The sequence below is a fragment of the Ambystoma mexicanum genome, chromosome 11, assembly GCF_040938575.1.
Source record: "Ambystoma mexicanum isolate Mex_15411 chromosome 11, UKY_AmexF1_1, whole genome shotgun sequence".
NCBI lineage: Eukaryota > Metazoa > Chordata > Amphibia > Caudata > Ambystomatidae > Ambystoma > Ambystoma mexicanum.
Window position 1 is genome coordinate 231,979,449 of NC_090934.1, and position 26,885 is coordinate 232,006,333.

The 26,885-nt window shown below is 45.0% G+C and overlaps 1 protein-coding gene across 5 annotated transcripts in view; it reads right to left on the bottom strand.

The window, feature by feature from the left end:
- LOC138503311 (uncharacterized) overlaps positions 1-26,885 on the bottom strand; it is a 391,310-nt gene that overhangs the window by 325,374 nt on the left and 39,051 nt on the right. The window contains exon 1 of one of the 5 annotated variants that reach the window (XM_069622929.1): positions 15,249-15,362. The exons of the other annotated variants lie outside the window; for them this stretch is intronic. The gene's annotated coding sequence lies outside the window, so the exon portion shown is untranslated. Of the gene's footprint in view, positions 1-15,248; positions 15,363-26,885 lie in introns of those variants that run through there. 5 annotated transcript variants of the gene reach the window in all.

Below are 26,885 nucleotides of genomic sequence, written 5' to 3' on the forward strand. Positions count from 1 at the left end.
CTGCTCCTTGTATGCTGCCGCATTCCTTCTCTCCAGTAGCAGTGCTCGCTAGTGGAGGTGGTCTCTATGGCCCATGTGGACCCACACTCTAGACTTGGTTCTGGTCTGCGTGGTTGACTGTTCCACGTTGTTTCTCCGGACTTCAGCATCAGCAAGATAGGATGCCGGTACATCTCGTTTCCTTCGGTTTTGCTTCCTTCCCCAGCTGCCCCAGAATCGTTGGAGTTTCTGCCTTTGTTGAGGCAGCAGCGTTCCACAGGCTGCCTTGGGCCTACACACTACACTCCAACTGCGTGGTGCTCCGCTGCTCCTGTGAGGGAGATACATCCTTCTCTGCATGTCTCTGGCCGATTCTCTCCTCCTCGGTTGGCGTCCGGCTGTATTTAGTTTCCTCCCTGGAATGAAGGGAAGATTCCATTGGTCGTGGTTATCACAAAGAGGCCACAACGAATACAGGTCAGAAAGCAAGCCATCCTCTTTAAAAGGGCCATGTGCGTGATTGCCCTGTTTAATTACCTTAGACCCAACAAACATGAGTGACTGAAGCAAAGGGAGGTGGAATGGAATCCTGATTTGGGCATTCCTTCCCCTCCCTCCTGAAGAGGTGGAAGGGGGGGGAAATCAACCCATGTTGGATCCTCCTTGCCCTGTCCCCTAGGCAGAGTAATGCATAGCGGACTCACTTATCGGGTTCTAAAAGGGGTGGGCCCCCTTAGGGAAAAGGGATGAATTCCCTGGATTCGTCCTACTCCTTATTACAGATGGCCATGCCAGTCATTGCCAACAATACTTGAAAATGTCCAATGTTTGCTTTATGACATCTCAACACGTTAAAACCCAGGTGCATAACCATATTACCCGAAAGCCTCTTCTTTGCAGCCTCTAACCAACTTGCCCATGCACCTAAAGCCATCTTATCTTCCCTTATTAAAGTTCAATGGAATCTCTCCAACAATCCTCCAGTTTCATAGGGAATAGGTATGCTGTTCAACAACATCCTTCTTCAGTTATTCCTCCCATCTCCTGGGTTGAGCTTAACTCTACTGTCCGTGAGTTATGGGTCCAAGCAACAACAAGACTATCACAGTTTGGGAACATCAAGCGGTATTGTTAACACAGAAGCTTAAGTGTGCACATTGTCACTTTCCACACAAACAGCACATAAAAGATCTCTCCATTCTACTGTCTAAACCTGGCCACCACCGATATGCTTTTACAACCTCTGTATTGTCGCCCTCTATTGTCGCCAACAGGTAACCCCATGTGCACTCTTAGAGGACAAAGAACCTCATACATAACATTTCTTGTGTTCAAACAGTAAATCCAATAGCTTTGTGTTCAGTATCACAATGGAGTGTAAGTTACATAGCCAGAGAGAACTCCCAACAACTGAAGACAACTCTCTTGTGTATCAAATTTATGAACAATTTAAATTTATTGTAACATTCACGAGTTGTAATCCAACATCATCCAAAGATCTAGCGGTGTTGGATACATTTATAGCGCCACGGTCTATGAAAGAGGTTGAAAATATTATCACTAAACTCAAACCTTCCAATTGCCAGGGTGACACATGCCCAGCCCCCATTATTAAGGAGGCTTCCTATGAATTGACACCTTTTATCACCACCCTCAAACTCTTCCTTCAACACAGGCATCGTACCAGATAAACTCAAAGACGCGTGGGTCATCGCCCTACTCAAAAAAACCTTCCTTCGACCCAGGTACACCTACCAACTACAGACCTATCACCACTGTCCGCTTTTTACTTAAAATCCTTGACCGAGCTGCAAACCTGCAGGTCCAGGATTACCTAGATTCCAGTAATCTCCTCGGCCATACACAATCTGGCTTCCGACCCAAGCAGGGAACAGAAACAGCCCTAATCGATTTGAAAACTAAAATTGAGGACCTTAGAGATAATGGCTGGCCCTCTTAATATTGCTTGACTTATCGACAGCATTTGATCTGGTCAACCATGAAATTCTTTGCCAGCATCTCAAATGTGAAGCCCACTTTTCCGACAAAGCCGACATGGATTAGATCCTTTCTGGCGAACAGATCTATGAGGGCCTTCTCCCCATCGGCCACTGCTGAACCCTCGCCAGTCCTTTGCGGAGTCCCTCAAGGATCATGCGTGTCACTTACACTCTAGAACATGTTCACGAAACCGCTGTTCAATATTCCTGACTATTTGGGTGTCACCTACACTAATTAAACATATGACACCCAAAAACTCATCCCCATCACTGGTGACCACACAGTTGGCACCAAAGCTCTAAATGACATCTATCAGGTCATCCAGGCTTGGATGGCTCAACACGGGCTCTGTCTTAACGATGACAAGACGGAGCTACTCATCCTTGGCTCCCACCAGACTAGATCCAGCATTCAAATCATTCATCATTGATGGCAATACCATTAAGGTTTCCAACGACACGAAAACCTTAGGCATTTATCTTGACTCGACCATATCTCTTACAAGATAGACCTATGCCGTAATCTCGTCTTCTGCCTACACATGTAAACTTATCACTGCAAGCCGAGCTTTCCTTACCACTGTTAACTGTGCTATCCTTGTCAGAACCCTCATGTCGAAACTCGACTACTGCAATGCGCTTTATCTTTGCACCAATCAACGGAACATTAGCAAGTTACAGGTAACCCAAAACAATGCTATTAGGGCAGCACTAAATATCCTAAGGGACCAGCTTATCTCTGACACCAGACGTAGACTACACTGGCTCTCTGTCTCCCAAAGAATCTCGCTCAAAACTCTTGCACTCATGCATAAATGTCTGGCCAACCAGGCTCCAAAATACCTGCCGATCCGTTTCACAACCCACGCTTCCATTCGCCCACTCAGAGCAGCTCAAGCTAACTGTCTTTCACTTCCAAGGTTCAAGCTTCAGAGAGCAGGGGGTAGCAGTTTCCCGGTCCTCGCCACCAAGCTGTGGCACTCGCTACTCAACCCACTCAGATCTGAATCCTTCTTCCACTCGTTCAAGAGAAAAGCCAAATTGTGGCTCATACAGCAGGACTTTTAAAGTTTCCACCTGCCTCTATACCTACCTTGAACATAATAACCTACACTGCTTTTCTTTTGCTTGGCTCTGTTAGGCCTTGATATGTCGACTAACACCCTGTAAATATATTGAAATTATATTGTAATTATCTTGTAAATATTGAATTGTATATTGCCTTATGTTTTGCTGTACATCATGCCTCTGTAACCTGTAAGAAATGCGCCCAGATGCCTTTGGGCTATTCGCGCATTATAAATAAACAAAATACAAATACAAAGTAAAACTTCCTAGGTTGGCACTAAAGGCCAAAGCACAAAATCCCAATCAGGGTATGTCAAATAGAGATGTACAATTATATTTCCATTGTTAACAAGCTTGACTCTAAATCAGTTCTCAAAAAGTAGCCGACGCGTTCCGGATTAACCATCCATCATCAGGGTTTATTTTTTTTAGTGTCTTGCAAGAGGTAATAATAACACATTTACATCTGTGTTCCTACAACATATAACAATCTGTGTTTCAGTGTTATTTTAGAGTATTGTAATTTTAAGAACATAAAACATGTATTTCATTTAAAACTGACCTCCAATGTTAGCAGTCAACCACCAGGACTCTATGATCCGTGGTGTGCTTGATATATATTAAAGAGCCGAACTGAGAATGCTCCCCACTCACTCCTGGTAATCTATAGGGGGGATATATAGACCAAATCCATGTAAAAAGCAGCTAAAGGCAGTGCGCCCAAAATTACAGATAATCCACACTAGTGTTTCTCTATTACTGATACCGTCCAATTTGCACTCAGTGAGATGCGCGGTGAAAAGCATGTGTGCAAATCTATCTTCGTTTCGTGCACCTCCAAAAGAGGGCTCCACGATTAGATTGCAAATGAAAGTGTTGTCCCCGCTATTGTTCTAGGCGCAGAGGTTGAAAATGTGCCATGGATTATAATCCTCGCGCCTTCTGTGTGTACACGGCATAGAGTATGTGGTTTCCTAAATCTATAAAACGTCACCCCTATGGATTTTTAAAAACGTACAGTTCTACCAGGTTCAGCAGATTCACACCCCCGCTCGGGGGCTGACGTCCATGGAGCCGAGCTCACTCACTTGCTCGTAAGTATGTTTTGTGCGTTGGCATGGCAACCTTGCGCACGCGCAGAAGGATGCATCTCGGAACCACAGCCATCTTGCAGGGGGACTCACCCTATGTCCTCTCCTCGGGTATTCTCTGTTGTTTTACTACGTGTGAATGGGGCGTGTTGGTCACGAATACGACCTGGTGCCCCACCTCCTGTGTTAGTGTTGTGTTAAATCTCATAGGGCCAGGAGATTCTACCCGAATGCACCAGAAGTGAATTTTAAAACAATGTAGTTTGTTATACAAGGTGATGTTTATGAAATAAGAAAAAGTCAACAGTAATTGAAACGGTGGTGCTCCTCTATGTAATCGTATGTTTCCCCCTTCTCTTTCACCACCAGTATGCTCTCAAGTCAGTGGCTAGAAAGCCAAGGACAGGAAAAAGAGATGGAAAAAAGGGGATATGATGTGGAAGCGAGGGTGTTGGAGCCCTGACAGCCTGATGTTCACCATGGCTAGCTAAATGCATGAAACACAGAGAATCTGCACCATGACAACACTTGTTGAGATGAAGAAATGGCTCCTATTGCCCTCTAAGGTTACGCATACCACTGCCACTGCATGTCCTCTCCTGTGAGCATCGAGAATTGCAGCATCCATACCTCATGAGAGCCCTCCAGTCTTTACCCGCCTATCCAAGGAACATGACATGGCAGGGGACCTTGCTGTGGTTCTACACTATGGCAGCTCACCCGATGGTGGAAAAAACTCCACGCTAAATGCCCACTCAGGATCTCCAGACTTGTGCTACAGAATGAAACAATGTCTTACTTTGGAGCAGTGGTCTGATCTCCCAGGGCTTTGCTGACACTCAGCAATGCTTTCTCCCACTTCAATCAATCAATTGATGGAAGCCACTTTCCATTCCTTGGTGAATGCTCCAGATCTAGGCTTGCTTTTTATAGTATCCTTCTATTCCAATTCATGTTCTCTCTCCCTTTTCTGTACTTAGGTCATTTCTATCAGAGGCAGATCATTGGCTTTTCTCTTTTGATTTTCAAATGTCCTTCCTTTAAATTGTTTCTTCCCCAATCAGCAATTAGGCTTAAGGCCTGCAATAAAAGGCATGTTATGTCATGGTGATGTTATACAGCACACAGCTGCCATTTTCATGGTTCCCAGATGCTCCAGTGAGTCTCCAAGAGAAGTGGGTGGGGTTTGATAAGTGGGTGGAGAGGTAAAAAGCAAGTTAGCTAGCTGTGCTTTTGTGTTGAAGCGTGCAGACCGAAAGAACTCTGAGCCCTGTGAGCATTCTGTGTGTAGTAGTCCCTTGATTTCGAATCCAGTTTTTGATGCTTGCTTGGGATTAGATTTGTTCATTGGGTAGGGGATGATAGCACCCCAGGACTCTTCGGCACCCTCTTAGGAGAGACTGTTTTTAACAGCAATCTTGAATTCTGTCACTGTTGGAATGTTCTTAATTTCAGGGGATAAAGGAATCCAGCAATGGGGAGCCAGGAGAGTGAAGGAGTGAAAGTGGGTGGTAGCACTGTATGGATGAGGAAAAGTTGGGTTGAGAAGAGCTTTGGAGTGTACAATGCGAAAGGGTGAGCAGTGTGGGATATGTCCAGACAGGTAAGGTGGAGGAGGCACACAGATCAATCATAACACAATAGCAAGAAATTTAAATAGGAAGACATTTTGCACTTTTATACACCCCACGTGAAAGTGGTGTGCGAGGGTGGCAAATTTCATTAACTTCCTAAGAACAGCAAAGGGCTTAGTGGGGTGCATGGGGAGGCTGGCGTAGTAAACCAGCCTGCTGAGGAGCTGGGTGGTGAGGAGTGTTTTGGAAGTGTGAAAGGTGAGATAGGACTGATTTACTCACGTTCCGCACAAGCAATATAAACATATAAATAAAATAAAATAAAATAAAGGCTACGGGAGGATGGACCTTATAAGTAATGAATGTTATGTCCTGGCCTGCGGTCACGCAGGCCAGGCAGACCAAGGCTGGGAGCACCCAGCCGACATGCTGGGGCGATCCAGCTGACACCACTTGACAAGGGGGCAGCGTGCCAGCCCTTGAGCACACAGGCTCTTCCATGGCGTGGGGGCACCCAGGCCAACACCAAAGACTGTGCAGACGTTGCCGAGCAGGGTCACCGGCGTAGGTATGCAGGGTTGCCCAGCAGGGGCTCCACTGGCATTGGAGAAGACCACATGCACAGCGTTGCCCAGAAGGGCCACTGTTAGGTAGTAGGGTCATGCAGCAGCGGGCCATCTGCCTACTGCGCTCTGCCTACTGCGCAGCGCCAGCATTGCGCTGCAGCCAAGGACACACACAGCAGGCAGGAGTCAGGATTGCATCGAATGATGAGCCGAAACTGACTTTTCCTTTTTATTGTTTTAGTCGCATGGTCACTGACATGTGACATGGGCACAAGCCCTGGGAGATAGATACCATGTTCCCAGGAGGGGTGACACACCATACTGAATTCCAATGTATTTACAGAGGAGACAGTGCTTAAAGTGGGCCGGGGCCTGCTGGGGCCGGGCCCCGGCAGTCTCCAAAAAGTGGGACTGAGACGGGGCCCTGCCGGGGCGCCCGTCCTACCGCAACATTGGCGGGATGCATTTTCATGTCGCTGCAATGAAGTCAGGCAAGCTGACAGAAGTGGCAGCCAGCCACAGCGACGCTGTGACTGGCTGCCACTTCCGTCAGTCATAGTAACTACATCTGGTGACCACTCGCGCGAGAGGTCACCAGAGGCAGTTACTGTCCCTTTGTTTCCCCAGGTCGCCGGGGCGTCTTTAACCCTCGGCGAACCTGGGGATTCCTCGACATATTTCGAGGTTTATAAAAGATGGCTTTGAAAGTACACAGTTCAAGCCACCTTTTATAAAGCTTTTGTCTGTCGGCAAAGCTTTATAAAAGATGGCTTGAAATGTGTACTTTCAAAGCCATCTTTTATAAAGCTGACATGTTTAAAAAAGATGGCCTGAAAACTAGGCAAACCGTAGGGTATGCACACAAATATATATAAATGTTATATATTTGTGTGCATACCTTACTATGGTTTGTGTAATTTACAAGCCATCTTTTATAAAAGTAGAAATATGTTACATGTTTCTATGTTTAGAAAAGATGGCTTGTATAGTACACAAACCATAGTAAGGTATACACACAAATATATAACATTTATATATATTTGTGTGTATACCCTACGATTTGCGTACTTTTTAGGCCACGCCCTCCCACAAGCCACGCCCCACATGAGGGCCCCCCCTCGATTTCTTACCCCACTTAAAGCCCTGAGAGGAGATAATTTACAGGCAACACACTACTAACGTATTTAGAGACTTGAGCTAAAACCTTTTCACAAGGCTGACACTTTGACAAGTTTATAAAATGCCAAGCTTTGTTCCATTGTGGGTATAGATTATTCTGAGAGAAAGCTTTACATCGATGGCTTCCTCAGAAGCAACCTCGCATTTTAATACAAAGCTTTCTCTCAGAATAAACAGTGTTTATCTATTACAACAACGGAGGCAGCTCTCTCGATACTCTGCTTCTTTTGTCTGTGACAGCTTGGAAGCGGGGCCGGTACTCAGACTCACGGAGACGGTGCTAAAACTTAATGCATCCAATCAGCGATGAGCCGAACACAGCCGCAGAACATGGGATATCGGATCATATGGGATACCAAATATTACATAACATTGGCACCACGATGGCTGTAGTAAACACACAGGCGCTAGTAGGTGTTACGCTCAGCTGGTCTCTGCGGAGGCATTGGGGCACGGTTGCATCCCTCCCTGAACTTGACTCCGGCCCATAAACCTCACCTGTGAATTATGGAAGAGAAGCTCTCCGTCCTGCTACTTCTGGCAGGGGCGCGTCGAATGAGATCTAGTTCCTTCACTGATCCCTGATAAGGATTAGTCCAGTCCAGCTGCGACCATGCTTCTCCTTATGATTGGTAAGTCTTTCTTGAGCTCTTGTGATGCTGTTCGTTCTGTTTAATGTCTTTATATGTTGGTCCTATATATGCCCAAAATAATGTCTCTCTTCTGTTTTCTTCCCTTAGATGGAAATGCGGCCTCAATGCAGCTGTGAGACGCGAGACGTGGCCGGATGGAAGCTACCTCAATGTTCGACAGCAGGTAAGTGATGGTTTAAGGAAAGCGCAAACTATGGCGAAGCGCAACCTTAAACTGACTGTTTTTTTCGATGTCTAATCTTGTCTTCTGTTTTTCCTTGCAGGCGCTGCTGTGGACGATGGAGCGTGTCGTGATGCGGGGCCAAGATGAAGATTTCGGCATTCCGGAAAGTGTAAAGATGAATACTTGGTTCGGCGAAGAGATGTACAGGTAAGAACAGCTTCCCCCAGTTGGTAAGTATGCTGGCAGGAAGCAGGATGTCCAGGAAGCAGGATCTTCAAAGGTAAGTCTGACCTCAGGCGACGGTGAGCGTTACGCTGCTTGCAAGTGCAGAATAACGCGAAATGTCTGTCTTGAGGATTGGGGCAGCTTATATAGCTGGGATCGTGGGCACGTCCATTAGGGCCGTCTTACCAGCCACACCCTGTCACTCCTAGAGAGTGAGCACGTGCAAAGGCAATCCATTAGCAGCCACACCCAAGAATACACTTGGGGCTGCTTAATGGATGGAATGTTCAAGGTTAATGCATCCTGCTTAATGGATGGAATGTTCAAGGTTAATTCATCTGAAGTGCTAGGTCCATAATAACAGCTTTCTGGTGTTAAATGGATGTTCTTGTTTACTTTTGTTCGTGAGCCTGGTGCCAAAGGCGCCAGGACAGTGTCCACCCCGGTTTCCTGTGCATACGACCCCTGCATGCCTGTGCCCCTGACTTCATGACCATGACAGTAGGGTACCTACCTGAAACATGCACTCTACCATTACTGAACAAGTATGAGATCCTTTTGACGGAAGGAGTGTGTCTTGTTCATATTGGCATAAATTAAACAAGGGATTTTTTTACATGGGCGTAAGAAAGAACAATATTTTTAGGTAGGGTGTGTCACGTACGGCACCCCCTTATAGTTTCAAATCCAGAAGTAACCATTATTGCCTTGTTTATGTATTTGTGGTTGTCTTTATATTCTCTAATGTGGCCGTAGCCCCTGACCACCAGCCGGCTGTTTTCCTTTAAACGGTCTGATGTTCGGAGTGCTTGGTTACACTAAGCCAGTGCTGACTGAATTATCAGTCGTGTTTTTAGACAAGCATTCTTGCTTGACTATGTATTCTAGCTTCTAATTAAATGTTATGTAGTTAACGAGCTTGAAACATGATTTAACATGTATGTTTTAAAATAATGAAATATAAATAAAATATTAATGTTTTCTAATTGTATTGTCTTTTGTATGATCTGATCTGTGATTCCGAATTTGGCTGCCCCTCTCCCTGTCCGTTTGCCGGATTCCCCTTTAATTTGACTTTTTCCGCTGACATATCTTGTGTATATTACACGTGGGTTGCCAAGGACATATCTCAGTTATAAACAAACGATGCCTTGTCAAGTTTGGAAAATGCTTAGCGTTATTTATTGCTTTAGTGGAAGCAGGGCATGCCACTGCCGACTCGGTATCTTTCTTCATGTGCGTGTTTTATTCACATGGGCCTGTCCTGCCATTGTCAGGCAAAGAAGCAGACTGTGTTAACTTGCTCCATAAGGGCACATCAAAGACCGTTGGTGGAGTTCACGGCCTGTGAGAACCACCGGAAACCCCCACATAAAAAGGGGGATTTAACAAGCCTTGTAACGCTGCACCCCCAGCAGGCCCGAACCACAACCCCCTCACTGTCTCCTTCTTAGAGACTTTAACATCCACCTGGATGCATCCTGTCCATCCTCTGGACTCTTTAGTGACCTCTGCAACTCGCTCTCTCTTTCTTTTCTCCCCTCTGGACCGACTCACTCTGCAGGGCACATTCTGGATGTTCGGATCTCCTCAGACCACACCCTCTCTATCCCTCTCACCACTCCTCTCTCCTGGAGTGATCACTTTCTTCTTTGCTCCCATCCCTCCATCTCTATCCCCAGGTCAAGCCAACTCCTGCACTGCCACCTCACTTCTCTGTCATCCAACCTATGAAGCGTGTGTCAGTTGAGGCTTTCACCGCCACGTTCTCTCCCCCTCCTCCTCCCCTGGGCGACTCACACCCTGGCACAGCCAGTTCCATGCTCCACTCTGCTATATCTGATACTCTTGATGTCCTTGCCCCTGTCATGAGTATTGGCTTTGGGATTCAAGCGAAGTGCAACTCTTCGTACGACTCTGGTCTCATCACCCTTAAACGCAAGTGCAGGGTGGCTGAGAGGAAATGGCTAGCTTCTCGTGCATCCTCTGACAAACTGGCCTGCCACCTTCTCCAAAGGCAATAACGGCTCTCTACCGCACAGGAAGAGAGCCCACATCCAAGCCTGCATCTCTGCTGCATCTAACAACTCGGCCGAACTCTTTAAAATCTGCAAGGAGCTGGCCAATCCTGCTGCAGTCTCTACCTCTCCTGTCCCCTCCCAGGCCCTCTGCATGGCCCTGGCTTCTCATTTCATCTCTAACACTCAGGGAATCCTATCCACTCTCTCGTCCTCTCCTCCTCCTCCCTCTAATCTCTGCTCTACCTCCGGCCCCCCTGTGCCCATCTCTGCTCCCTCCTTGGCTGCCTTTAGGTTTCTAGACAAGTTCGATCTATGAAAGTCTCGTCAAAACAGGTTCTTCCCTGTTCTTCCAAAACCATCAAGGACCACATTAACACCCTTGATCCTGCCCTGGCTGACATCTGCAACTACTCCTTCGCCACTGGAGCCTTCCCCTCCCCCCTGAAGCAATCTCTTGTGCTCCCTCTTCTCAAGAAACCATCAGCTGACCCCTCCTGCCTGGCTAACTATCGCCCGATCTCTATCACTCCTTTCTTGGGCAAACACCTGGAAAAGCTGGCCATCTCCCACCTTACTCTTCATACTGAATCTGTTGGTTGTCTCCATGACCATCAGTCTGGCATCAGAGCAGCCAGAAGCATGGAAACTGCTCTCCTGAACATCCGTGAAGACCTGCTCTCTAACCTCGATTCTAATCTCCCCTCTGTTCTCATCTTACTTGATCTCTCTTTTGCCTTTGACACGGTCAACCATGCCAACCTGCTGAATTATCTCTGTGATAACCTGGGCATCACCGATCAGGCCCTGGCCTGGCTGACCTCTTCCCTCTGATCGACCCTCTCAAGTCCAACTTGGGTCCTTCCTTTCCTCTATCTCACTCTCTACCTGTGGTGTTCCCCAGGAGTCTAACCTCTCTCTCTGGTTGTTCAACCAAACCAATACTTGCTACCTCTTGCCCACCACATTGCCACATTCTGCTTCAATTTTCAGTGCTATGCGGACGACACTCAGCTCGTTTTCAGGCTCCCCTCTGCCACCTCTTCTCCTTCTCTCATCTCTGACTCTGTCTGCTATGCAGGAGTGGTGTGCGCCAACGATCTCTGCCTTAATGCCAGTAAGACAGATATTCTAATCTGCACACCTGTACCCTCCTTTCCTGTCACTATCTGGCCGGCCTCCCTTAGCCCTCTTCCTGCTCCCACCTGTGAGGCTAAGAACCTCAAGGTCATCTTCGAGTCCACACGTTCCTTTTCTCCTCACATCTCTGACGTCTCTAAGAATTCACACTACCAACTGCACCTCCTCAGTGGTATTCTTCCTTTCCTCTCCTTCCCCCAGAAGCTCACTGTCTCCAGAGCTCTGGTTCTCTCTAGGCTGGACCACTGCAACAGCGTCTTTTTAAATCTGCCTGCTTCTACTCTCCGCCCTGTGCAGCTCATCCAGAACAGCACTGCGAGACTTCTCCTTGGCCTCAAGCCCAGGGATCAAATCTTTCCATCACTGAAATCTCTGCATTGGCTCCCAGTGGCTGCGAGGATTAAATTCAAGACCCACTGCATTATTCACAAGGCCTTCTGGGGCCTCAATATCCCCAACTCTCCCTTCATAAATACCTTCCTACTCAAGCTCTTCGCTCCTGCGCCTACAACTCCCTCAGGGTCAGTCGCTTCTCCAAGCATCGAGTTGGTGGTAGATCTTTCTTCGGCTGGGGCCTCCCTCTGGAACAGCCTCCCTGCCTCTCTGAAAGTTGAGGAGAACCATCTCCGGTTGCGGAAGCACCTCAAGACCTTGCTCTTTGCTTCTGCCTTCTCTCTTCCTCGCTCATTTCCTGCCTGAAACTGCGTTTGTCACCTGGCTACACTCTGATCTCGGGCCAAAGTCCCGGCCCGCCCAGTTGCACACCCGCACTGCCCCCCCAGCAACCCTTGCACTTGAATCTATTTCTGTAACCCTACAGCCCCCTTACCTGCGCTTGGACACCTGCTGTCTGCACTTCCCTTGCATCTGCCACCCGTTGGGCAGAGACGTTTTTATGGGAGAGCAAAAGGCCCCCACAAGGCTGCCTGATCTAAAGTAAGATTCCATTGTTCAGCAGACTTAAATAGCACACACCAGGAGATGATTTTATGGCATGCTGCTGAGGTGCTAAACCTATTGCCTGTCTGTTTTGACAAGTACATTTTGCCTTGATCAATTGTTCATGTAATGCTTTCTGTATTCGCTGTGGAATACATAGTTTGTGTTTTCATATGGCACAACTTCTGTAGCATTCTTTCCTTCCTGTCTGAATTATGTTGATCATTTGCAATAGCTAAAGTCAAAATCCATATTGATAAATTGAGTGCCACAATGGTTCAGAAGTTAGCTCAGTGTGCTAAGCACTCATTGCAGAGATATGTGTTCATATGAACGGTTAGAAGAGCTCATTCCAGAAAGGCTGGCTGAACCTTTCTTATGTCTGAAGCTTATAAACCTACCTGCATATGTACTTGATTTTGTAGCATAAGAGGTGCTATTATCAGCAATGTTCCCGCACAGATAGGGGTTTCTATAAAAACTAACATGTCATTCGCATGGTGAAGGTCTCGAAATTAGTTTGTTCAGATGTGGCGTTCTAAAGCGTAGGCAATCCCCTCGAAAGATGAGCATTAACTATTAGTCCAAGAGGTGAATAAGTATTCAAATTCAAGACTGTGGAACCAAAGTGTTCAAGCTTGTATCCTGATTTGGCAACAGACGATACTGTGATCCTGGCCAAATCATATAATATCGCTTGCATTACTGTGCTTTCTTCTGATGTTTGCCTTCTTGCATGCTGATGGCATCGTTTAACTCATTACTTGATCTTTCTTCTTATGTAGGCCATTTGAGTGGAAGGAGTGGTAGACAGGAGAGAGTGGACCAGATGTTGTAGGCCTTGGGCAAGCATATTTTAAGGTCTGCTTGTTTGACAAAACGTTTTGCTTTTTGTATAAAAGTCAAAGGTTTTTCTGCACGTTTATGAATGACAATTTCACAAGCCATTGTTTTGGAAGTATTTAAAGCTTAAAAGTACAGAAGACATACCCAGATTAAATCTGTTAAATCACATCGATTGGCATGCTGGTACTTATATACTTCCCTTGATGATGGAGAGAATGAAGCTAGAATAATTCCCATTTTTCGTAACGCCCTTCGGTAATATTTTAGTTTTAAAAATGGTACGATTGGAAATGTGATTTGTGTACTTTGCAAGTCAGTTTTATAAAATGAGATCGTTTTAGTACATGGTAAGAGCTGGAAAAGAAAATGTTCAAATGTAGAAATTGCAGAGTTGGCACAAATCCCATTCTCTCCCTTTAAGCAATGTGTGATCCAGGGCATCTCATTTAGTCTTGTATTGCCACTCCCTAAACCTTTCAAAATTGTCAACCCTTGAGAGTGATTTCCTTCTCAAGGGTATGATCTTCATAAAAGCCTCACTCATAGTTTCACCCGCTATAGGGTTGCTTCCACTATAATAGTGAGCATTGGTATACTGTACACCACAGGCACTTGCTCCCTTGATCTCTAATGGCAACTCTATTTGAAAACCATGTCCCACTTCTAATCTCAGTCTGTCTGGATAGACACCTTCCTGGTAGCTTCTAATCTGCATCCACTATCCATGCTGTGCTATGCGTAGCTTTCTCGTTCCTTTCATTTGGTCTACTCTATCCATGCTTCAGCACTTTTGCATTCTCTGAGGCAGCTAATGTGATTTCTCTGCCTATTCTGGGTTACATGTACCTTTTACATACAGTCCCGCATTAATACTACAGGCTGCATACCTTCCAGGATGCTACTGATAAAAAGTATCCTGTTTCTATACTAGAAGAGAAGTAGCCTCTTCGTAGATTGCTAATGTTGGCCTCCAAATGCTACTTGTTGATCATTCTGATAAGAGCAAGAATGAAGAGGGTAAGGGGACTTAAATGAAGTAAACATGCTTATTTTGAATGCTGCGAGGCAGTATATCAACCTATAGGTTATGATCACGGTGGGGGGGGAGAGGGTGCCACCAGATATTCTTGATCACTTAATTCCTTTGGTTTGGTGGAGGGGGACACCAAAGATATCCATGCCCAGGGCCCCAAAAATGCTTAAGATGTCCCTGCTGTTGGGCGCACTTCTTATTGTTTGATCCCATGCACAGCACTTCACCCCTCCACTTTTCCCCACCCCTCCCCCTGTGCACTTGCCCGATCTCAATGTCACCCGGCCTAGTAAGATCGTTGTCTGTCCTCCCTCTGTCCCCCTCCCTTGCTTCGTCACGCCTTGAAACACTTGTGTATAGGCGCGTTATAATTGCAATATCATATCATATCACTGCCCAAAGGAGCTGTACTGAGACTAGGCACTCATATTATAGCGTGAAAGAACGAAACGCTGCGTGGTCCGGTGGCTAATTGTTCATTTTGAAATTACAGCCCCACCCCTCCTCCAAGTTCTAAATAAATAAAACTTGCCCCCCCTTTGTGATCGTGGACATACACCTTCCTTTCTAAAAATGCGTTTATTTTTCAGATAAAACTTGCTTATTTCTAGGCTGTATGTGTATCTAGAGCTTAAAAAATGCCTCGGCCATTTCAACCTGAAGGCATTTCATCTCACGTTTTCCGGCAATGCACGTACCATTCCATGCAAGGACGTTCAATCGGTTTAATTCTAAATCTTTTATGTTATGCTGTGTAAAATAATAGGACTGTACCTTGTCTGTCTGCAGTCTGACCGGACTGCGGTACCTGCAGCGGGTCACAAAGTGTGTTTCACATCCGGTGGAACATCAAAAAATCCTATCCTTGAAAAGTGAGCCTGCGCACTCTCTATGCGCATGCTCAGTCCGAAATAAAGGGCTAGGCTTTTTTTTACAGTAGTTTTTGTGAAGAAACGTGTCACTAATTCCTGGTTGCTTGCGATCCATTTTATGGTGTGAAACCATGCATTACGTGACCTGCCTGCATCCGGAATTATTCCACAATATTCTCGAGCGGCTGCATATTAGAAAACACGACGCAGACTGAGCAAGCCCTCATCAGCCTGCAACAAGGAGCCGTGTTTAAACTGAGCATCTGCTTCAAAGAAAAGGGAAAGATGCGAAGTTTTCTTTATCCAGCTAGCCGTGGCAATAAAAAAAAATCTTCAATAGTAAAATCCCCCAGCCCCCGCTCGCCCCTCTGTAGCCTTAGGCTCAGCATGGCAACTCGGAGCCCTCACAACAACAAAGTCAACCCATGGCCTGTTCAAGAGAGGGGGAGAAACATACAGATCTATGGAAGGGATTTGCTAACTTATAAGAGCTCAAGTGCCCTAAGTATGCAGCGCTAACATGAGTGCACCCCAAAAGGCGTGTGCCCTTGAAAGGCCAGTTGGACTGGGGCAAGATCAGTCACATACCAGGTTACTGACAAGAGTAACTTTCTTGAGCCTTGAAATCTTTTCAGACGCAGCAGGCAGTCAGAAATAAAAGGTGTTATTAACCAATATAACAGTAAATGTGTATCACTTGCAAAGATAAATGGCTCACGGTGTAACCTGCAGTTTAAATAGTGATCACAGCAGTAGATGAGAAGCGTAGTGATCAATTTCACTAATATGGTTCAGTGCAGTGATGTACTGCTAAAGAAATGGTGCAACATGATGGCCATTTAAAATCGAAAAAGTCAGACTCTCCCTTTTATCCTTCCTAGATGAGTAACATTACGGCTATTCAGTTATTTATTTATTTGTATTATTGTTTAAAGCACGGACCTAGATCAAGAGCAGTAGGGCACTGTACAGAGTGTGGGGAGCCAGCATTTGGGCTGGCATCTATTAACAATCACACAGTACTGTGAGGTTTGTGCATCGATATCTGCATCCATTGGAATTAGTCCTTGGTCAGGTGTTGTTGAAAGATTCATGTTTTAACAGATTTGGGAAATTGGTGAATTATGGGGCATTCTGAGCCAACACAAGTGAAGGATTGTTTGCAGGTCCTCTTGCCACCAGATAGTGGAGCTTAGCTGCAAGGTGCGCTGGTGTGCTACTCGTGACTGCTTTGTAGATGATACATGCAGTCTTGAAGAGTTGGGTAATACCTGATATTAGTGAAACAAGGCAGCAATCAACGAAGCATTGAAAAAGTGAATATTTGGGCTTTACAATAGTGACATCCTTCCGTATTGCCATGCATTGCCTGTAAATGCTCATAGCATGCAGCATGTATTTGCATTGTCTGCCAAGTACTCGGCTCAAATGATAGGCATTCCCATCCAGTACCCAGGTATTTACATCAAGTAAGATATTCCTATCAAATACTGAGGTGCTGAGATCATCTGCCAAGTATTTCCATCACGTCAATATACTCAAATCCTATGCCATCCATTGCTATCAAATGCTACGTACTCATATCAAAGGACAGGTATATTTAGCCAATGTACAGGCATTCGGACAAATGGAAGGTACACCCACCCCGGAAGGGTATTGCCATTAAATTTGCAGGTACACTGTAGCTAGTGATTACCATAAAACTGACTCAGCACTCATACCATTGCCACACGTTACCATGAGATGCACCTATACTCATACCATTGCCAAGGACTGCCACCATGTGGTAAGAAGCCATACCATTTCTAGGTATTTGCCATTGTTCACCCAGGTACTCAATCCATTTCCAGATAATACCACTGAAAGCTTGGGTACTCAACCTTTCCAGATAGTTACATCAAATGCCTGGGTACTCAGTCTATTGGCAGGGACTACAATATAATGTCCGAGCACCAAATAGTAACATCCAATGGCCAGATACTGATCACATTGCCATTGATAATCAACAAATGCACAAGTGTGCATCCCATTGTCAATCAAGGCCATCACATGCCCTTGTAATCAACCTCTATAAGGGGTTGTCATGAAATTACCAGGTACTCACCCACCCATTTCAAGAGGGATTGGTCAAACTATAAGGTACTAATTTCAAGGTAAGGATTGATATCAAATGTCCAGGTAAGCACTCCATTGCCAGTGGATCAATGCCTGGTAGTATATCGATTAGATGGGTTCATCATCCAATTCCAATGTACCTATCTGTCACAACTTCCCAGTGGTCATTATAGCATTGTTGTAAACGTAGGAAACCATTAAGGATTGCCACGACGTTTCTGCCTGAACGGCAGCAGCGGTCTAGTTTTTTCCAAAACTGCGCCTGCTGTGTCTGGCGTCCCATTTGGCGTGTCCCAACCCTCTGGCTTGATTCCTACCTGAGGTGGCGCGGCCTGTGGCTCTCTCTTTCCTTGTTCCTAGTTTCTTACTATTCTGGCTTCCTCCTGTTTTATCTTCCATGTTTCCATCTCTTGCTTCATTACTGCCAGCCCCTTCAGTATGTTTCTCTGCCTGCTGGATCCACTCTTAGTCCTGAAGACTTCCTTCCTTCCTCCATCAACTGGTACATGGGAGTACCTAGTTCAATAACTTGTTAGCTGGTATAATTTGACTGTCCAGTGTGGGGTTTTGATGCTGCTGGCTTTTCCGCTGACCGTGGGTTTTCTGCGGGACGCCACCTTGTTGTGCCCGAGGATATTAACAATGGAATAGCAAGGTGATGGCCAGACAGGATCGCCCATACCTATTTACTGAACGCCTGCATTACCGCAAGAAGACCTCCAAGTCTTCTATGACGCTTAGATCCTAGGTAATTGAACCTATTCTGGTTGCTGCTTGTGAGAGCTTGTGATGCCAGAAAACCAAGACCTTCGACATGCCACAGATACAGGACGTAACCAACTCTGTGCAGAATCTGACCTTGGAGGTTCAGAATTTGAAGGCTAAAAAACACTACACTTCACCAGATGCAAGTCGGCAGAGAAACCCCTCCTGTCGACGCCCCTCTGGGTGGTCTATCTTTTGGGAAATACTATGGGTCATGGAAAGACTGGTGGGTGGTATCTGTACTTCTACCCACTATATGGTTGGGGTAGTGGCACAGAGCACCCCAGCCAAGGTTCTCTATGTGGTAGCAATGGACGAGCACCCAAGACTGAGACTCTCAGGAGGTGATGCAGGCAGGTTCTTTGGTACAGTGAATACCCAAGGCCCCACAAAGGAATGTCCACACACTACCGTATGTTGTAACACAGTTCTTTCATATAAAATATGGTTCAGGTAAAAATACACACATAAATAACACACATTGTACTTTGGGCAACACTATCCTCATACTGGTAAATATATACACATCTAGGTAGTACCACACTATACTTTAGATTCAATTTAAAATGCACCAACTGCTGATAGTTATTAAAAATTATAAGACTCATAAAGCATTGGATAACAGCATAGAAAGGCAGGTTAGATTTAGAACATAGGCAGTACACTTTCTTTAGACTCAAATAAGTGATACTGTGTGAGGATCCCCCCACCTGAGCAACCTGTAAGGACAAGTTAAGGTGTTGTTTATCTTGTATATTACAGCCCAGTCCAAATATGTTCATTAATTGTCTTTGTTTTCTACAGGTCCCACTAACCCAAGGTACCTGGGATGCCACTAGAGAACAGGACCCAAGACGAATCTGGGACCCCTGGATGACTCCTGAGGCTGGAGCATTTGTTTTGAACTATAAAGCTGGGCTGCAGGTAGACAGCCAAGAGACAATTTCCTTTTTCACCTTACATTGAGTTTAGCTTGTGAGGGATAGGTTAGAATTTGGACGCAGGACGGCCTACTTTACTTTGGACATTTTGGACATTTTGGACATTTTGGACATTCTGACACAGGCATTTTCATTAGCTTGTTTTGGTGATGCAGGGAAACCCCTCTTACAGGTAGGGCTTGTTAGGATTTACTCCAACTCCCCCCTATTTTTGTTATTAATAAAAGTCTTTGTCAATCAACATGCCACCCTTGGTTCTGACTTACTCCTACACTCCCATATATGGTGTCAAGTGTGGGATCCTGACCTGGTTGATACTAACTAGGGGGCCTGAGAGTATAGAGTAACCCAGACCAAGACAAGCCCCCTACAAAGGAGACAAATCAGTTTTGTTCCTTAGAGGGACATTGAGTCATTTAATATTCTGGGAGTGGTTCGGGAAACTGCTCCATTTTCTTCCCCTTCCTTTTTCCCCATGGTGATAACAGTTAAAGATTTTCAAGGGCAAGAGGGTCAGTTAAAGGTTTCCCCAACAGAATACCTTTGTACTATTAAACAATCGCTGTTAACCAAATGAAAGGTTCCCAAACTCCACCAAAACCTCCTTTTTAAAGCAAGGCCATTAGCTGGTGGGGCTCGACTATTGGGTTATTGAGTGGGACCCAACCAAAGGTTAAACCTGTTGATAAGTACTACTAAAGACCTTCCACCACTAGGAAGTTTGGGTACAAAACCAGGGTCGGACTGGGGCAAGAAATAGGCCCGGATACCGAAAAAAAAGTGGCCCACCCCTCGCCTCATGACCCTTGACCTCTGATGACATCAACAGAAGTGATATAATTTGACCCCACCCAAAAGTGACATACCGGGAAGTGATGAAACACAACCTTTCACCCCTTGACAAAACAGGAAATGGCATCAAATAGCATTGGTCCTAAGTACGCTACGAAAAATATGGTTATGATTTCTCTAATGTGATATAAATATCATACAAGAATGGATCACCATATGTATCATTAATATCTGTGTGTACAGATCATATTGTCAAATTACTGTGAATGCAAGCAGACGTCCAAGGCCAAATGATAATATGTTATTTTATAGCACTTACGCTTAAGCTCTTTTTTTTGTAGAACAAATATGCATACAATATCACCCAACCTGTGTTGGTACTCATTTATCGACCTCAGAGGATGAAATGCTGAGATGGCCTTGCTGGGATTCGAACCTGCAACCTGCAGATCATACACACATCGGAGCAGCAAGCGCTCAACCCACTGAGCCACATATTGGCTACAGTAAAATGAGCAATATTATGTAGTGCTTACCATTAAACTGGTAACTGAGATTTAACAGCAGAACAGTTAAGTTCATCTGCAGGTCTGGTGCAAAGTTGGCCGCATGTCAAGCCTGCGTGCTTCTACTTTCAGCCTTCAGAGGTTGGCTGAATAGGGAAAGCAGCGCGCTCACAGGACATCCCAAACTTTGAGCAGCATGCCAGGGAGATGGGAAAGATAGACACATTACAACAAAGCATTCATTGTGGCACAATGAAGTCAATGGCCGCTTGATGTTCTATGGTCAAATATTTCTAACCTGTACAGAAGCCTTTAGGCAGAATGATTTTGTCAAGTGAACGAGGACACCGAGATGGAATGTCTTGTGATGATCGTAACAGAGACAACGGCAAAAGAAAATATGCTTTCAATAAAAAAAAAAATCTTTTTTTATTTGTATTTTTTTTTCAAACCGGCCCAGGTGTGGGCAGAAACTGGCCACCAGGGACTACACACGACCCTATACAACACCTAGTTTGAGAAAACCCAAAGTCTTACCCCACCTGATCGTGGCAGTACAAGTTCTGACGGGAAGCCTATAGAAGTGGGGTAGGACTCCTTTAGTCCTACCCTTCAGAGTGAAGCAGAGGAACAAACATTTGTAGAAGTTTTTCTTTTTGGAACACTTATTTTGTTTCCTTCTTCTTTCATTCTTTCTCCAGGAAAAAGTCTAACCAAGAGCCCACCATGAGTACCCGTGAACCTCTGCTGGAATGCCTCATGTCCCACAAGGTAGAAGAAGAAGCCAGATTCCAGGAGGGTATTGCAGCGGTAGTGGCGGCCAATCAAACACACCACCTTCCACATGGAATCCTGCAACCCTATAATGGAGGGCATTTGGGTACTTTTTAAAAAAGACTTTGAACGGCTAGCCTAACAGTTCCACTGGGGAGGGGAGATGAAAACCCGCCACTTAGCTCCATTATTTATAGGGAATTTGCAGTCATTTTACCAGACCCTTAATCCACTAGGATTTACGGCTTATGATGAAATCAAGAAGGGTCTGCTTCTCAGAGTAGGACAAACAGAGAGCATTTATAGAAACGAGTTGCGAGAGATAAGATTGAAACCAGGGGAGACTCCTGTAGAGTTAGCAGCTAGGATTCAAAACATTCTATCCCTCTGGTTAGGAAAAAAGTCTCCCCCAAGTACTGCAGATCCTGGCCTAGAGCAACTTGTTAATAGCTTACCCCTTCCCTTTAAAGGCCCATCATTCAGGTGAACAAACCTACAATGACACTAGTGAAAGAGACTGTGCAAACCCATGCAGAAACCAATAGACATCTACAACTTCTACACAAGGTAGACAATGGAAAGAGAGAAATAAAATCAGGACCCCAAAACTCTTTCCCCCATCACATCTCCACGGGATGTAAAAAACAAACAAAGGATCACTCACACCCAATAAAATGGGAACTAGAGAACCAGAGAAAGAGGAGAAAAGAATCCAATAATGCGGGCTAAAGGACCTTTAAAACTGGAGGAGGGTAGAACACCTAAACCTTTTCCCACTGTTTGTTTCTTTTGTGGAGAGAAAGGGTTTTGGCCAGACAGTGTCCCTTTAATAGAAAGGAAGAACCCATTGAAATAGAGTGGGTAACAGGTGAAGAATGGGGTGTTCCAGGATATGGTCACACCCTTACATTGAAACCACCAGTAGTTACAATTGCCAAACGGTCCCTTTTAAGACTTAATGACCCGGTTACCATTAATGGTATCTGGGCGTCGGCTCTGGTAGATTCAAGGAGCAAACAGACAGCCATGAGGAGTGACTTAGTAAGCGTAAATAACCTTGACGACGGTAAACCCATTAGGGTTACTTATGTGCATGGCGACCAAGAAGTCAATCACAGGCCCACCACTGTTACAAGTGGCACTCACTGACCTTGGCAGGGGAGTAAACCAAGGCTGTGACTAGAGAAAGAGAACTGTGAGATTAACCAGGTGAAGGAGGTCTGGGACCCATGCTGGGGAAGTATACCCGAACAGTAATAAAGAGAAACACAAGGCTTATGTGTACAAGCGACACTTAGAGACCTTGGAAGGAGAGTAAATCAGGGCTGTGGGTAGAAACAAAGTCAGAGAGAGAAGACAGTGAGAACGAGATCATTGAGTAGAAGACGCTTTGTGACTTTTGGCCACAAGACCCCATACATCATTGAGTTTGGACTTATGAGCTACCCATGGGCTCTATGGCAGACAATCATATGATGGTGTTCTGGGTCCTGTGTGGTTTTCCGCTCTATGAATTGAAGGAGTAAATTATAATTCTTGTATATCAATCCCCCTCTACAATGCCCGATTTCTGCTCCCAAGTATGCAATATGTTAATGACCCTTTCAAGGTTTCATCTAAACCTGTAATTTTGCGGGATTTTAATCTTGGTTTCTCTGATGGTTCTAATCTTATGGCAAGAGCTACTGAGTCTACATTAACTAATGGGGGCTTTGTTCAACATGTTACTTATCTGACCCATCAAAAAGGTAGGACTCTTGGTTGGATCAACAGTCATAATGTTTCCATCAGGAGTCTAGAAGGGACCCCTTGTCTATGGTCCGATCGCGCTTTGATTTTTTAAAATATTGTTCACACTTTACAGTGTAGGAAGTTTGAAAGGATTCTTATTACTTCCAGAAACGTACGTGACCTCTCTGCGGAACTACTAGCATCCCATTTGGAAACTACTTTGAATATGTTGAATACCTATATTTCTGCATCTGATCTTGCTGAGGCTTATGAGAAGATGTTGCTTGATGCAATTAATGTAGTGGCTCCAGTAGAAACCTGCTCCGTTAAGACTAAGAACACTAAAGTTTGGTTTTTGGGTGAGATACAAGAAATAAAAATAGTTAAGCGTAAATCTTTGTGCTGCTGACTAAAACCAATTCAGTAGAAAACAAACAAATGTAACCTTGCGGCCAAAGCTTATAAATCTGCCATTACTCTAGCAAAAAAATTGACATATGATCAGAGGATTGAAAATGCCAGCTCTGATACTAAGAGCTCTTTAAAAATCTTAGGGAGCTTGAAGATCCCTGTCCAGTTACTTCATCTGTCATCAACGATAAAGGATGGTGTACCTCCATCCAGGGTGCAATGGTGGACAAAATTAAGAAAATTCCGGATGATTTGGTGAGCACAACTACAGTGTGGGAGGGGACGCAAACAAATATTGCTTCTTTGAGCTCTGAGATTATCGCTCCTGTTTTCGAGTTTAGGATGGTTACGGATTCTGAGGTCGTAGTCATCTTGCAACAGCTTAAGCCCACTTATTGTAAGGGTGATGCCTGTCCTGCTATGATTGTTAAGGACTGTGGCTTCACAATCTATTCCTTTGATATCATATGGCATTTATAACGCGCCTATACACAAGTATTACAAGGTGCAAAATATATATAAGATTGTGAAATACCTCAGTCGGAAAGGTTTTGTTCCACCATGTATTAAGCAGGCATGGATATCACCCTTACTTAAAAAAACAACACTTAATTTAAACATCCCTTTGAATTATAAATCTATTACTAACACTCTGTTTCTGTTGAACATTCTGGATAGGGTGGCCTATATTCAAATATGGGATTTCCTCTCCAGCAATATGATTTTGGGCTGACGACAGTCTGGTTTTCGCAGTTCTCATAGTACTGAATCGGCTCTGTTGGATTTGAAGGTGAATATGCTTCAGGTTTTTGAGAGATGTGGCACTGCACTTCTTATGATCCTTGATTTGTTGGCAGCGTTCCTCTTAATTGGTAATGTAGTGCTGGTATCTAGGTTGTTATTTTCTGCCTGTTTTTCTCCTGCAGTGGCTGGCTGGGTTGAGTCGTTTCTGTCTGACCGCTTGGGTAGGGTGTTCACAGGGAACATGAGGGCTAACGATTTCTTGGTGACTTGCAAAGTCCCTCAGGGATCCTGCTGGTCACCTACATTATTTAATATCTTCACTCTGCCCTTTTTTGATCTGCTTGATGCTAATGAGGTGTGCTATACTAATTATGCAGATTATATTCAGTGTTTTATACCATCAAAGACACTGAAGTCATCAACTCGGTTTTCTCACTGATCCAGAATTGGATGGTTGAAAGTGGCTTAGCACTCAGCAACACCAAACTGAGCTGATGATTACATGTACAGGAGCCCAACTTTGAAAGCTTGGTTCGGAGTTTGGTGAATTTAAACTCGCTAGTTGTAAGATTGCTACACTTCCTAGGGTTAAATCACTGGGTATAATCTTGGATCAGGAGCTTAATCTGATGGCGCATGTGAGCAGTCTTGTCTCAACGTCCTCGTATTATCTCAAACTACTAGCACAGTTGCAATTGTTCTTGAGCCATGATAATCGGGCCAAAATTGCTAGGGCTATGGTGGAAGTTAAGCTAGATTGTTCTTGTCTCCTGTATGGCAGTGGTAAAGGGGTAATTGTCCGACTGCCGACAGTGCAGAATAATGTGGTGCAGGCTGTTGAGGGCTCTCAAAGGGGGGATCACATCTTTGAGGCCAGTAAAGCCTTGCATTGGCTTCTGGTAGCCTCAAGAATTACCTTTCACCTACTTTCTATAATACACAGGTACTTATATGGCACAAGTCCAGCATATCTGTCTGACAAACTTTGCTGCTACCTACTGTGAGGGCCCATCGATTTAACAACTCTATGCTTTTGTCTGTGCCCAAAGTTAGATCGAATATGGTCTCTCAGAGGTTCTTTCCTTATGCTGCGCGAAAGTGTTGGAATGCACTTCCACCTGATCTGAGAGCATGTCGCTCTTTGGATTGCTTTAAGTGTGGTCTAAAAACTGCTTTGTTTTGTTGATAGTTCTTCACTGTTCTGGTAACATGACTGGATGTGTTTGTCTTTTCTGTTTGTGTGCTCCCATGCCTACGGGCCTATCTTTAGTGCCATAGAAATAAATAAATATCAAGTTAGGGAATAGTGCCGAAATACCAGCATGCCAAGAAGCCGGCACTGGATTCACACAGACAGCCTGCCGGCCAGCCCTGCCCGATGTGGAGCAGCAGGAACTTGTTGCAGAAGTGGAATCATGGAGACCAAACTCCCCAATTCTCCTGAGGAGCACCGTAAAGGAATGTGGTGGCTCCGGGGGAACTGGGAGAGGGGAGGGGAGGTTGAATCAGACCCCAAAACGGGGTAAATTAACACAGACACCAATGCAGGGTAAGAGGAGGATGCCCCCCAAAGTAAGGTGAGAGAATCCAGACTCCAAGGCAGGGTGAGTGAGACATGACCATAAGACGGGGTGAGAGAATGACAGACCCAAGATAGGGTGAGAGAATTTAGCCCCAGGGCAGGGTGAGAGAAGGACAACTCCAAGGCGGGGTGAGCGAAATAAGATGCCAAAGCAGAGTAAGAGGCGAAGATCCCAGCTGGGGTCAGAACAACAGAACCCCACAGCTTAAGAGAGACACCACACTCCAAGGGTGGGTACAAGAAATGAAAACCCAAGATAGGGTACTAGTTAAAAACTGCCTTGAGGGCGTCAATGATCAGGACCTTCCTGGTAGACGATACCCAGAACGCTCAACCAGAAAAGGGGATAAAAGGACTAGAACTAGATAAAAGCACTCATGGAACTTGACTGAACTGTGCTGGAGCGCGAGCACTTGAAAATACATTCTGACCACTGCATTAACTGTGCATCATGAGCAGGGAGCCCTATGAAGGACAACATGCCTGAGTGGGGGTCAGAAACCAAACACCGTTCAAATGCAAGTGCTGTAGGCCTCAGTGTATCTTTGTTTGAGTTATATGTTTCGTTGTAAGTGGTAGGGACAGAATCTAGGTTAAAACAGGCTTTCGGACAAAGGACTTTATTGTTTGTAACAACCTCACTGATGAGCACCATTGGACAGTTTCTTTTGTAGTATAGGACCAAGATCCTAGGTCTAGGGACTGTAAAGTAGGCATGTATCAAACAGTGAAGACAGACACAAGTGATCACAGTTCAAGAGTGTTTTATGAACTTCAATGGGTTGGTTAAACGCCTATCTAATGCTAAATCTAAAGATGGGAGAAAGCTATGACCATCACATAACTCCTTGAGGAGTCTTTGTCAAAATAAAAGGGCCCATAGTAATAAACCTATTGCCAATCCTTACTTCTAAATACAAATGGTGTGGGAAAACAATGTATACAAAAGAAAGGTTTTCAAGAAAGAATATGTTAGGATAGTTGAGCAGTTGGCTTCCTTCCCCACGTTTTCAGCACGTGACAAGGCTTTACACTTGAACATCGGACACACTCTGGATTCTCTGCCACGAGGATGCAGTTCCAAAACACAGGTATCAGGACCTTTGGCATTAAAGTCTCTTTCCCGATAAAAGCCTCTTGTTGCAGAGTGCCTGACGTACCAAACAAATATAAAAGTT